We start from the raw sequence: 14,526 nt of genomic DNA on the forward strand, positions 1-14,526 counted from the left end.
TGGATGGCATCACTGACTCGATGGGCGTGAGTTTGAGTAAGCTCCGGGAGTTGGTGATGGACAGGGAGGCTTGGCATGCTGCGATTCATGGGGTCGCAAAGAGTTGGACACAACTGAGCGACTGAACTGAACTGAACTGAATATGCTTTTGGCACAGCCTTCTCTGCCCAGAGGCTTTGCCCTGGATCCAATTCCTATGTTGTCCATGCTTACAAATTCTGAGGGTTTATCTGTAGGTAATATCTGGATGTACTGCCTGATTTAAAAAACAAACAAACAAACAAGAAACAGGAATATTGAAATAAAGCCTGGATACTGCTCTCCCTGCCACTCTTCCTGATTTGTTGTTGTTGTTTAGTCACTCAGCCGTGTCCGGCCCTTTGCGACCCCATGGACTGTGGCCCACCAGGCTCCTCTGTCCATGAAGTTCTCCGTGGAAGAATACTGCAGTGGGTTGCCATTTCCTTCCCCAGGGGATTTTCCTGACTCAGAGATCAAACCCACATCTCCTACATTGGCAGGCAGATTCTTTAGCACTGAGCCACCAGGGAAGCCCCATGATTTAGCCAAGAGCAAAGAGACTGTTTTGGCCACCTGATGTGGAGAGCTGACTCATTTGAAAAGACCCTGATGCTGGAAAAGACTGAGGGCGGGAGGAGAAGGGGACGACAGAGGATGAGATGGTTGGATGGCATCACCGACCCAATGGACATGGGTTTGGGTGGACTCCGGAAGTTGGTGATGGACAGGGAGGCCTGGCATGCTGCGGTTCATGGGGCTGCAAAGAGTCGGACATGACTGAGCGACTGAACTGAACTGAACTGAAAGAGACTGAACTTTCACTGGGATCCCTGCTTGCCTCTTCCCAGGAGAAGGCAGGGCTACCTGTCTAGTTGACTACCTGGGTCAGCATCCATTCTGAGAAATCAGGCCTCCTCTCTTGACCCCGGGAGTGCTCTCAGAAAGCACAGCCCCTAAGCTCCCAGCAGGAAGGAGGCAGCAGAATCTCAGGTCCCTGCTCTATCAGTTTGTCATCTTTGTCCTGTGCAACCCAGAGAGACCTTAATCTCTAGGGCGTCAGCCGGGATTCTGTCCCCAGCACTAAACTCATTTAAAGGAGAGCGGGTTGCGTATTAATAATGAAGATAACCAAACAGCCCAGGCTGTGATATTTTCTCTGACCTGCCCCCAGGCGGGCCTTAATGACTGTTTGTGAAGTGTGTGGAGAGCCTCAGATGAAAGGTGCCCAGGTGAGCAGTCCCTGCCCACTGATGTCAGGACACCTGCTGAGCCTCACCCACCTGGAGTCCAGCTGTTCCTGCTCCAGCTGGCTCTGAAGGCCTGGCTTCTGCAGGCAGACAGGAGATGGTGCCTGGAGAAAGACAGAGAGCCACTGGCCTCTGAGAGTGGGGGTGGAAGAGGCCAGGGTGTGGGTAGGTGGGCAGAGGGAGAAAGGAAGGGGAAAGAGGGCAAAGAGTGACTCAGAAGCAGGAAGAGAAGAAAGTGGGAGAGAGAAGGGGGAGAGAGGGAGGGGGGAGTCAGAGTGAGAGACGCAGAAGACATGGGAAGGAAGAGAGAAAGGGAACAGGCCACAGGGAGAGGCCACAGATAGAGAGGGAGAGAAGGGAGGGAGACAGGAAAAGGGCTTCCCAATGGGGTAAGAGGTAAAGAATCTACCTGTCAATGCAGGAGACTCGCTTCTATCCCTGAGTCAGGAAGATCTCCTGGAGTAGGAAATGGCAACTCACTCCAGCATTCTTGTCTGGGAAATCCCATGGACAGAGGAGCCTGGTGGGCTACAGCCCATGGGGTCGCAAAATACTTAGAGATTAAACGAGAGCAAACAGGCATGGAGCGATTCAGTGCAAGAAAGATCAAAAGGGAGAGACAGGCAGGAATAAAGAAATCATTTTTTCTATTGAAAATGTTTCTAGGTGGCATTTACCCATCACACAACCACTGAAAGATGTGGATACATTTCTGTTGTATTTTCTTGCTTTTGCGCCTTTCAAATAATAAGGTGCTTTCATTCAAATGAAAGCATTTGGCGTTCTAAGAGTTATTTCTTTATTTCGGTAATACCTAATGCCAGTTTTGAAAATATGAAAACAAGAGGAGAGAGTTGGAGAGAATCAGTAAGACACACACACGTATGATGAGGTGGGGGCAAAGGAAACTGACCCAGAGGAGAGGGGCACAGACAGGAGAGGGATGGCCAGGGCAAAGCCTTTGGGGAGAGACAGGGCAAGGAGCGAGGCAGAGAAAAAAACTAGCACCGCCCCCTGCGCCCCGCGCCCCCCTCCCGCGTCTTATCAGCGGCGCGCGGGCGGGCGGCCTTGGGCGCGAGGCGGCGGCAGCGGGGCCTTATTGCAGGTGCGCTGGCGCCGCCGAGTCTGCGGCGGCCGCTCCGTGGCCTGCCGGACGGCCGGGCGGGTGGCGGCGGCAGGCACGGCGCGAGCGGAGGCGCGGGGGCGCGGCCTCGCCTTCGCACGCAGGCCAGTGACCGCCGCTGGACAGAGCGCCCTGGACCGGCGCGCCACCAGCCCGGCGCCCTCGGGAGCCCTGATTCCGCCCTCCACCGCCTGCCCCTCTGAGAGGAGGCCCATGCCCCTGTCGCCCCCCACCCCCACCCGCGGCTGGCAATCTGGGGGGCCAGGGGGCTGTGCATCTTAAGACTGCATCTTCAGACCTTTAGGAAGCTTCTGCTTTTGAACAACATGTGCATTTCACAGATCAATAAGACCCATCTTTTTTCCAAAGATGCTGTTCACGCAACAAGTCTGTCAAATACGTTCTTTGTCTGCTTTGCTGAAGCTGTACGCGCTAAGTCGTTTCCATGGACTGTAGCCAGCCAGGCTCCTCTGTCCGTGGGATTCTCCAGGCAAGAATACTGGAGTGGATTGCCATGCCCTCCTCCAGGGGATCTTCCCCACCCAGGGTAGCAGAGCCCTTATGTGTAGCAGTCAGTGGGCTTGCGTCTCAGCTTTGGGGCTGTGGCCTTGGGTAAACATCTTCCTGTCAGGGGGCCTCAATTTTATCTCTGTGAAATGGGAGAATGAAAAGGTGCTTTCACCACAGGGCTGCCAGGAGGGTTAATGGAGTGCAAAGATGCCATGCTTCAATAGTTCTAGCACATAAAAGTTGTTATTTAGGCATTGACTGCTGTGATATCATTGCTAGGGAGCGGGGAGGTGAGGGGTGACAAGGAGCTGGTGGAAATCCACCTTCTGTTAAGCCCCAGCAGTAGGGCCTCTGAGTCTCCTTCCTCTGAGATGCAGAGAGAAGCCAGGAGGACTGGGCATGACTGCAGCCTCACTCGGGGATGGACAAATCAGATCCTGGCCCAGAATCTCATACTCCTTCCCCATCAGTAAAAGGGGCCTTAATTCATCAGCCCCCCTTCTAAGCCATTACGATCTTTCTCCAAGGGTTGCTGAGATCAAGATTCCCAGGGAAGGGCGACTACAGACACACACAATTGGGAGCCGGCTAGTCTGGTATTAATATCTGCTTCCATCTTTGAGAGTCGTGTGTGCGACCTTGGGTCACATCACCCACTTGGCCCAAGTCAGGTTACATCCTCTGCTAAAGGGCAAATCATAACAGTGACTCTTCAGGCATTCTCCTGAGGATGAAACAGGTGCTGCAGCAGTGGGACACTCAGACCTCCCAGCTGCGAGGAAGGGGCTGGTGGACAGCCCCCAGCAAACCCGTCTTCAGTTCCGCTGCAGCATCCATAACCAGGATGCCCCCAGCCCCAGCCAATGACTGCGCATGCCCGAGCTGCTAGAGCCACGCCCCTCCTGCCCAGCTCACGACTCCTCTGCCCAGTGGTCCTTTTTGGACACTTGCTGTCATGCATTGACTGAAAGCGTCTCAGTGCTTCAGTCTTAGCAATTCCTGCCCAGTCCCTTCCCCTCCTCTCCCTTACCAGGGGTCAGACCCGCCCTGTATTCTGCATGAGGCCTCTGCCCTGCCCCCACCTTTAGAGGCATCTTAGATACATCTCTTGACTTAATTTCATCTAGGCATCTGCTTCCCAAGAGACCTACCTAATACAGTGAGCTAATTTGTTAAAGGCTCACATACAAAGTTCCCAGTAGATGTTAGACGCTATCCTTCTTATTACTCTTACCATTTTTATAATCAAGTATAAAAATACATGTATAATCATGTATTCTTATTGTCAGCATTCTGACTGCCCTGTGCTAAGAGCCCCTCCTTCCTCTCGGTCCCACTCTCTATTCAAACACTTTCAGGGACCCTCCCAGGGGCCAGGTTCTGAACTTCATACTGAGTTTATAGAACTCTCATGCAGCCCTCCACCAGCACAGACCTCACTGTCCAGCAGGGATGATGAAGGAGAAAGACATTTTGATGCATGGTGCTGAGAGCTTGTGTGTGTGTGTTGGGGCAGGTGGAGGGAGACTGCTTGCTAATGATAACAGAAAGGAGGGGTGCTTAACCTATCTTGGAGAGGTGGGAAGGAGGAATAATCTGGGAAGGCTTCCTGGAGGAGGTGACATTGGTGCTGCATCGTGAGAGATGAATGGAGTTATTTCAGATAACCCAGATGGAGGGGAAGACCTATACCCAAAGGAGTTAGGCAGATGAAACACAAACCTATGAAAGTATTGGGAGGGAATCTCTCTGGGAAAGGCAGAGAGTCTTTGTGAAAGGATGACATTTGCTTTGTTACTGTATATAGGAGGGTGATGTTGCCTAGGGCACTGTGTCCCAAGCTATCTGTTCAACAGAGCCAGGCCTCTGAGAGGACTGAAATGAAATGAAGTCGCTCAGTCATGTCCGACTCTTTGCGACCCTAGGGACTGTAGCCTACCAGACTCCTCCATCCATGGTATTTTCCAGGCAAGAATACTGGAGTGGGTTGCTATTTCCTTTTCCAGGAGATCTTCCTGATGCATGAATTGAACCTGGATCTCCTACATTGTCAGATGCATTACCATCTGAGTCACCAGGGAAGTCAGAGGTAGGTAAAGGTGGACGTTCTCCATGTAACTGGGGACAGAAGAGACTGGCTTAGCAGACTAGATTTTCTGATTTTTCAAGATGAATTGGAAATTTTAGTGTGAAATCTCTCTTAAAAATTTTGACTGCTTAATAAAATTGCATTAAAAACAATAAAACCAAAAACACTGGGCAAATTAAACCCAATACATCTAAGGGCCAGAGTTGGTCCTGGGACCACCAGTTTTAGACCCAGGATAGAGGCTGGCAGAGACATGACATCACATAAGCAGGACCTCAAAATACAGCAGGCCCTGTATTTCTCATTTAAGTCTGAGTTCTCAGCATTTCAGAATTTAGCATTGAACTTTAACACTTCTCTTAAAGTCAGAGCCTCCTGGGACAGCCCTGTGCAATGACCATTATAATTCACAGTTCCAACAGGGAGGCCTGGAGGGTCCAGAGGCTGCCAACATCCAGGTCTGACCTCTTCCCTTCAGCTCTCTGTCCCCCAGAGGGCAGAAGGATGCAGAACCTTCTAGAACCTGAGGCTTCACTCCCATGTCTCCCTCACTAACATGATGGCTCTCTTTTCTTAATCCTTTCTTGGGGCTGCCCCATCTTTTCCAGTTTTCATCATCATTAGGATGGGGGCATGCTGACCCACACTCCGAAATGAAGCAAATCAAGTAAAATAGAAAGAGACCTGTTGGAGTGTTTTCAAGACAGCCAAGGGGAAGTTCCCCCAAATTAAAGCAGCGCCTGTGAGCACAGCAGTCAGAAAGAAAACCTTTTAGCTGAAACCAAGAACATTCCCGGCTGAGGTATTTCATTATAATAATGGTCTATCTGGGATGGGCAATTTAGGAGAAAGGTTGGCGGCTGAATACAGCTCAGGCTGTAAGATTGCTGGGAGCCTGTGCATTCTTCAATTTGAGGCAGGGAGTTCGATTCAATCCATGGAGCTTTTAGGTTTATTTCCCTGGATTTGAGGCCTGTGCATTGTAGATAATCTCTGTTTCCAGACTCCCAAAGAAGGCTTGGCTCTCCATCTCTGATAGGAGCCTAATTACTTCTAAACCACCCATTAGTTAATTACTCAGAGGGTGAGGCGCCTACTGGGCAGGGCTGAGATGATCCTCAGGGTACTCTTCGACCAGCGGGATTAAGACACTTAGATGGGGCACACTCAAGTCTCCAGGCCCTTCTGAATTTACAGGGTCCTCATTGTGCATCCCAGTGAGAGAACCCATCCATCCATCTATCCACCTGTCCATCACATGCGCCATCCTGTCTGACTCTTTAAGACCCCATGGACTATAGCCCACAAGGCTCTTCTGTCCATGGGATTTTCCAGGCAAATACTGGAGCAGGTTGCCATTTCCTCCTCCAGGAGATCTTCCCGACCCAGGGATCAAACTCACGTCCCCTGCATCTCTGCTTTGCAGGTGGATTCTTTACCGCTTGAGCCATCAGGGTCAAGCAGTCCAGCCAAATGGTCACGGTCCATGGCTGTGTGGTTTTGAGGTGACGTGAACAGCGACAGGTATGGATAACATTCAACCAGCATGGAGTGGAGGAGTGTCCACTCATGTCTGTAGGAAAGGACTATTTATTGAAGTCCTACTATGTGCTTTCCAAGGGTATCACAGTGGGCACAACAAGACTGATGCCCTCATGGGGCTGACACCGACCTGCAGATGGCCATCAAAGAACTACCACAGGGGAGGGTGTCTATTCACTTCCTACGTGCTATAACAAAGAACCACAGACTAAGTGGCTCAAAACAGCAAAGATTGTGTTGATGTGTGGCAGAGGCCAACACAATATTGTAGAGCGGTTGTCCTCCAATAATTTTGTTCTATACTTCTCAATATTGTATAGTTATAACCTTTGATAATTACTAAAATAAAACAAAATAAAAACACTATAAGACAAAACAGCAGAGATTTATTCTATCATAGTTCTGGAGGTCAGAAGTCCAAAATCTGGGTGTCTTTAGGGCCTTCCTTTCTATGAAGCCTGGATGGTACGATCCTGATCCTTCTTTGCCTCTTCCAGCTTCCTGCGGATAATCCTTGGCTGCGTCACTTTAAGCTCTGCCTTTGTTGTCACGTGGCATTTTCCCTGTGTGCCTCTTCTTTCTACAAGGACATCAGTCTTATGGGATTAGGGACCACCTGATGACCTCATCTTAACCTGATTACATCAGCAAAGACCCTATTTTCAAAGAAAGTCACTTTCACAGTTTCCTGGGGATAGGACCTCAACATACCATTTTGTGGTTGTTGTTGTTTGGTTGCTAAGTCCTGTCCAACTCTTTGCGACCCCATGGACTATAGCCTGCCAGGCTCCTCTGCCTGGGATTTCCCAGGCAAGTATATGGGAATGTGTTGCCATTTCCTTCTCCAGGGGATCTTCCCAGATGAGGACTCAAGCCTGCATCTCCTGCAGGTGGATTCTTTACCTCTGAGCCACCTGGGAAGCCCAACGTTTCTTTTTAGGAGACATAATTTAACCCATAAAGGAGCATATTGCAGGCACTAATCAAGTCTTAAAGAGTGGTGATGGGTCAGGGGGTTTGTAAGAGTTCTTTAAAAAACTGAAACTTGGAAAATGTGTGAGAAAGTGAGGTTTGTCTTTGAGAAGTGGGGAAATGTCACTGGGAAGGCTCCAGACCAGGTGATACAGGCAACTCAGAAACCAGCCAAAGACCTAAGAATTAATTCCAAAGTCTTTGCAGCATGTGTCAGTAATTTTGTAACTCAAGTCGTATGTTCTGTATCAAACCCACACTATGAACTGGGGACACTTTTTAAAAAATATTTCTTTTATTTTTTTGTCTGTACCAGATCTTAGTTGCATCATACTTATACTTAGTTGCGACATGTGGGGTCTAGTTTCCTGACCAGGGATGGAACCTGGGCCCCCTGCACTGGAAGGTAAAATCTTAACCACTGGACTGCCAGGGAAGTCCCTACAGTGGTTTCAAAACGTGCTCATAGTTTGATCTCTGGTCAGGGAACTAGATCTCGTATGCTGCAACTAAGATCCCGTGTGCCACAGCTAAGACTCGGTACAGACAAATAAATAATAAAAATGAGAAATAAAACATGCTCACAAATTCTTTGACACTCTTCCTTATCAAAAGATGGTTGTTAATTTCCTTGCCCTGGATATGAGAGAGCCTTGTGTCTTGCAATGGAAATGATGTTACGTGACATCTGAGGCTAGGTCATAAAAGGAGATGCTGCTTCTGCCTGGCCCTCCACCTTGGGTCATTCCCCTTGGAGTTCTGACCCATCTGATAAAATGTCTGGGTATCCTGAAGCTGCCATGCTGGAGGGAGCACACGTAGGGACCACAAAGAATAGAGAGAGATGCCCAAGGAGCTGGAGCTATTCCATCCCCTACTGTTTAAATCTTCCCAGCCCAGGTACCACACGTGTAAGTGAAGAAGACTTCATGATGACTCCAGTCTCAGCCACCCTCTGCCTCCAAGGACACGAGAGACTCTATGTCCTCATTGCCCTGCTGAGCCCGGTTGCTTCCCAGAGAGATAAGAATAACACAGGACTGTTGTTTTATTTCATTAAGTTTGAGGTGATTTGTTATGTAGCGATAGATAACAGAGCAGGGCTGGGCTGTGAAAGTCAGTTGAAAAGATGTGGATTTAAAGCTGTGGCCAGTGGGGGCCACGGAACGTGTTTGAGCTGTGACTAACATGATCACAGTAGTGCTTAGGAAGGTGAATCTGGAGGCTCCTGCCAGGTTAAGAGTAGAATAAGAATAGATGGATATGGAGATAGCTGTTGAGAGGTGAAGATTGAATCCTTTGTCTGTATTCCTCTTCCTGAACAGTCTATAATCCATCCCTGGGAATTGATGACTTGGCGAGGGCATTTGTCTGCAAGTCAGGCTCTGCCTGTCACAGGGAAGGGAGAGTTCTGATTGCCCAAGGACAGATGACAAGGAGGAAATCAAGGTGGGGACTGGGATTCGAGGAGGCATTGTGTGAGGTCCCTAGGCTTGCCTGTAACTCTCTTTCAGCTGCTGCACGTCTGAGGGGCGTGGGCATTTGTGTCTTGAGTGAGTTTAGGATTAAAAGGTAAACCTTGGTGAAATCATAAGTGTGTAATTTACCACATGAATCACCTGGTAGAGCATTAACATTAAAATTTACAGCCCCGGGTGGCAATTACCGTAATTAAGCAGCCTAAGATGCTCTGACTCCAAGGCAGCTCTGTTCACTTTGGAGGCAGAGCAAACAGGCGACCTAGCAGTTAAACCAGGGGAAGCTGGGTGGGTCAGAGACCTTCACAGGTAATTCACAGCCTGGATTTCTCCAGAATAGTCACAGGATGTCCATTTTGTCCTTTTCAAAAACGTGGATTCTTTCTAGGGTGGGAGGGCCTCTGATGTCCTTTTAAAAGCTGCAGCAATTGGTAGAAGCCAGTTAAAGGAAAGATGGCATCCTGGGTGGCGCTAGTGGTGAAGAACCCACCTGCCAGTTCAGGAGACTTGAGAGGCAGGGTTCGATTGCTGGGCCAGGAAGATCCCCTGGAGAAGGAAATGGCGACCCCTTCCAGTATTCTTGCCTGAGAATCCCATGGGCAGAGGGGCCTGGCGGGCTACAGTCCGTAGGGTTGCAAAGAGTCAGACATGACTAAAGTGACTTAGCACGCACGCACTCGTGCATGAAAGTCTTCTAAATAGGGCTTCCCTGGTGGCTCAGATGGTAAAGAATCTGCCTGCAATGCAGGAGACCAGAGTTTTATGCAGATTCCCAGAACCATGGCAGAGGAGCTGCGAGGGGTTGGGATCCGAGGACTGGTATTTATTCATAAGCACCCAGGTGGTGTGTCCCCTGCTCTGAAATTTGAGAAACTTGACCAAGTGTTTCAGAGGAAAGTTCTTCCTGCTTTTCTATGCTAGTCTGCCCATGAAAAGAAGTTTTGTTTTTTTTTAACAACAAATGTAACACATGTTCACTGTAACCAATTAGGAAACCAATCTAGTCTGCTTTTAATAAGTGATTAAAGATGGAACACTCACAGAATGATTCATGTGGAAATGTTCACTGGGGTGTTTTCTGCTTACCAATTTATATCTCTGGATAGTGATTAACAGCTACGTCAGCCAGAGGAAGGAGAGGGGAGAACATTTCTGGCTTGCCTAAGTGGCTGAGTACAGGGTGGCTGCCAACTCCAGTTGAAACCCTGTTCAAAGCTCCTGGGACATGTCAGACTAGAGTAGCAAGGCTATCATTGAATGGGTGAAAAAAGCCCCATTCAACAGTTATTTCACTGATCACCTATTATGTGCCAGACATTTCCTGGACATCAGGGGTACAACCACAAACAGACCTTCAATTCCAGATTCCGGTAGGGGCAAGGTGTCCATGTAAGTTTCAGTCTGGTCCAGGGAAAGTAGGTTACCCGAAGGGTGTGAAGCCATATTCATCCACCTTTTCAGGAAAATCTTCCCCTTCAGGAGGACCTTCTTTCTACCTTGGAAAACGAAACTTGCATGAAATGCTGATACACATCTCTGAGATCTCACATGCTTTGTGAAGCAGGGGTTGACAAACGATGGCCCATGGACTAACGTGGGGCTGCTGTCTATTTTACTGTCACACAGCCCTACTCATTCATTCATTCACATGTTGTCAACATGGGCTTCCCGGGTGGCGCTAGTGGTAAAGAACACCCCTGCCAATGCAGGAGAGTAAGAGACCCAGGTTCGATCCCTGGATTGGGAAGATCCCCTGGAGGAGGACATGGAAAACCACTCCAGTATTCTTGCCTGGAGAATCCCATGGCCAGAGGAGCCTGGCAGACTACAGTCCATGGGGTATCACAGTGTCAGACACGACTGGAGTGACTTGGCAATCTGTGCCATAGCAACAAAGTCCAGGAGCTGTAACAATGTAGGAAATCTTTGCTGTCTGGCTCTTTCCAGAAAAAACTTTGCCAGCCCTGCTCCAGAGAGCTTCCTGTGGCCCACGCATGCACGTGTCCTAGCAGTCTGTATGATTGGGTGAGAAAGTAAAACATCAGTTCGTCCTGGTGCTTTGGAGTTCCAGAAGAGGAGAGGCCACTCTCCATCTCTGCACTTTTGCCTGACTCTGCCCTGGTGAGTGGTGTTTTCTGGGCCCTTCTGGGTCATCAAAGGTCATCACACCTTCTCCGCTCTGTGGACTTCCCTTCGGGCCCCCATGTGATGTCTGAGAGTCTTGCCTTAATCCACCAACAAGCCCTGGGTGGGAATTTAAGCCTTGTTTGGTTCTTTAGCTGATCTGCAGATAACACGGAAGGACAGCTGCCCCTGGAGCCAGGGTTGATAGAGATCAGGCAGAAAGTTGTTTGGAGAGGCCCGAGGTAGGTCCATAAACCAAGCCGACAAGCCTCCCATGTCACTAACCGGTTGTATTCTTTCTCCTCCCCCATCACCAGGGTTCCTGTGTATTGGGGGCTCTAATTACAGGTAGCAAGGATGCTAAGAGGCTCTTAATCCCCAGATCTTCTGGATGGATTTATGCTCCTACATGCTTTTGCCCTTTTATTCTCCAGTCAATTGGCTGGCTGAGCAAGAAGTCCAAATCCTTGGTGCATTTTGCCTCCCGGGAGGTTAATGATGCTTTGTGAAGGCTGCCAGCTCCCACTGGGACAAGTGAATAGTCCCAGAGCTGAGCTTCCAAGAATTTCTCAAGCTCATGACTCAAAGGGTTCTGACCAAGGATGTAGAGAGAGGAGGGGAATTGGGCAGACTACAGAGTGGGTTTACATTTCACCTCTGCCCTTGGAAACTGGCTGGCTCTGAGCAGGACAATCCCTCTTTATTTATTTATTTTTTAAAAAAGATTTATCTGTTTATTTGGCAGCTCCTGTCTTCATTGCGGCATGTGGGATCTTTATAGGTTATCACTTATCTGCAGTATGTGGGATCTAGTTCCCCGATCAGGGATTGAACCTAGGCTCCCTGCATTGGGATTGTGAAGTCTTAGCCACTAGACCACCAGGGAAATCTCATGACAATCACTCTTTAAACCACAGTTTTCTCATTTATAAAACTACCTAAGAGGGTGGTGGAAGGATTCAATGAAATGCTATCCACTGCCAGCCCTATCAGAGGTGGTCAATAAAGGCAAGTTTCTTTCTCTTGTCATCTCCTCTGGTCTGGAACCTTGCATGGCTCCCTGCTACCAGCCCAATCAAAGACTGGGGAACCAATCTTTAGACTGGAACCAGTGATGAACGCAGAAAACAGTGTCTTGGGCAGAGAAAACAGGAAGTGCAGAGGACCATGGGTATTCATGAGTGTAGGTGTTTGTGGCTAGCAAGGGGAAAAAAGTGGAGAAGTTTCAGCCAAGCCAAGTCAGAAGGGCTACATGAGGAGTTTGGATCTGATGACAAAAAAAAAAGTGGAGTCTTTTCAGTTGAAGAGGGATGTGATCTTGTACCAGTTTAAGGTGATGGCTTTGGCAGCTGCAGGGAATCCTGGCACATCCTTGTTGAAAGCACACGGTGGGTGCCTTTGTCCCTGTGACCTTCCTCGATGCCTGAGTTTTCAGAAGAGTTTGCAGGTCTGAAAAGGTCGGGGAGCGAGAGAAAAGCTGGTTCCTATGGAGAGTTCCAAGGTCATGCTCAAGAGCCCGGGATCCCTGCCTGACGCTTCATAACAGCCCTGCTATTTTCCAGGGAAGAAAAGCTGTGGGTACAGGTGCTGTTGTCTTCCACATGAACCTCCTGTTGGTTGCTCTGTCGAGGCTGCTTCAGCCCAGGGAGAAAGCCTGCAGTGTAGGCAGAGACTAAAATCAGGCTGTGTTCTCTGAGAGCCTTGGAGCCAAATGTAGTCCACTCTGAGTCGCACCTCTGCCATTTCCTAGCAAGGAGGTCTCATTGGGTCTTGATTTTCTCATCTGTAAAATGGGCATAATAACAGTACTGACTTTGTAGTGTGGGTCTGAATATGGACAGAAGGATAGTATATGCACATCAGTCAATACAGGTATGCATTGCTATTATCTTTATGAGCTGCAAGACTGTTGTTGTTGTTGTTTAGTCATTAAGTCATGACCGACTTGATCTGAAGAGTCTTCTCCAATACCATAGTTCAAAAGTATCAATTTTTTGATGCTAAACCTTTTTTATGGTCCACTTTTCACATCCATACATGATTACCAGAAAAAACATAGCTTTAACTAGACGGACCTTTGTTGACAAAGTCATATCTCTGCTTTTTAATATGCTGTCTCGGTTTGTCATAGCTTTTCTTCCAAGGAGCAAGAGTCTTAATTTCACTGGTGGAGAACAGATATATGTATATGTAAGGCTGAGTCCCTTTGCTGTCCACCTGAGAGTGTCACAGTGTTGTTAACTGGCTATTTGCTGTTGTTGTTCAGTAGCTAAGTCATGTCCAAGTCTTTGGGATCCTATGGACTGTAGCCTGCCAGGCTCCTCTGTCCATGGGATTTCCCAGGCAAGAATACTGGAGTGGAATGCCATGCCCTCCTCCAGGGAGTCTTCCCAACCCAGGGATCGAGCCTACATCTCCTGCCTTGGCAGGCATTCTTGACTGCTGAGCCACTGGGGAAGCCCTTAGCTGCAAGATTGCAGGCTGATTTTTTTTTTTAATCTTGAGAAATTTGAAAAATCAAGTGGAAAGAGAATTACAGTTCCTAATAATCCCAACACCTGTGATTTGCAGCAATGTTCATGTCTAGAGACTTTAATATTTGTGTGTGAAGTCTCTGAGTCTTGAAGGGTGGGGAGTGACAGAAACTCAGGTTTCATTCTTACTTCCCTGGTGGCTCAGACGGTAGAGTGCCTGTCTACAATGCGGGAGACCTGGGTTCAAGCCCTGGGTTGGGAAGATCCCCTGGAGAAGGAAATGGCAACCCACTCCAGTACTATTGCCTGGAAAATCCCATGGACAGAGGAGCCTGGTAGGCTACAGTTGACTGAATTAGTGATTTAGCACATCCCCAGCTTCATTAGCTGTGTGACTTAGGGATTAATTGCCTTCCCCTGGGGCTGTTTCCTCTGGTGTAAGATGGCAATCCTTCCTTCAGAATAGTAACCATTGATATTAATAAGGTAGTTAACTGAAATTAAGTTTAAGCAGTTTTTTTTTTAGTGCTGAGTGCATTTTATTCGAATTCCTTGAAAAATGGTCATTTATGTATAAGAGATGAGATGACAAGAGAGTATGCTGTGCATTTTAACACATGGTCCTATAGGCAGAGTGTCAGGCGTGAGCCCCACCAGGCACATCGTAGATTTCAGACCTGTGGTCCCTTCCTTCCCTTTAACGCTGTGGATTCAGCCAGGAGAACTCCCACGGTGCCTTGGCTCCGATGTAAAGGCTCAGCATTCTCCCGTTGACACCTAATCCTTGTTGAAAACTGAGCAATCTTTCCAGAAAGGGAAAGGCCCTTTGCTCTGAGTCACGGGGTGGTCGGGATGTCAGTATTGTCTCCTGGAGCCAGCGGACCTGGAAGAGGAACTCCTCCCCGGCTCAGCGTTTGGACCGCTGCCCAGGAGGATGTGTCTGCCC

This window comes from Bubalus kerabau, chromosome 16, assembly GCF_029407905.1.
Source record: "Bubalus kerabau isolate K-KA32 ecotype Philippines breed swamp buffalo chromosome 16, PCC_UOA_SB_1v2, whole genome shotgun sequence".
NCBI lineage: Eukaryota > Metazoa > Chordata > Mammalia > Artiodactyla > Bovidae > Bubalus > Bubalus kerabau.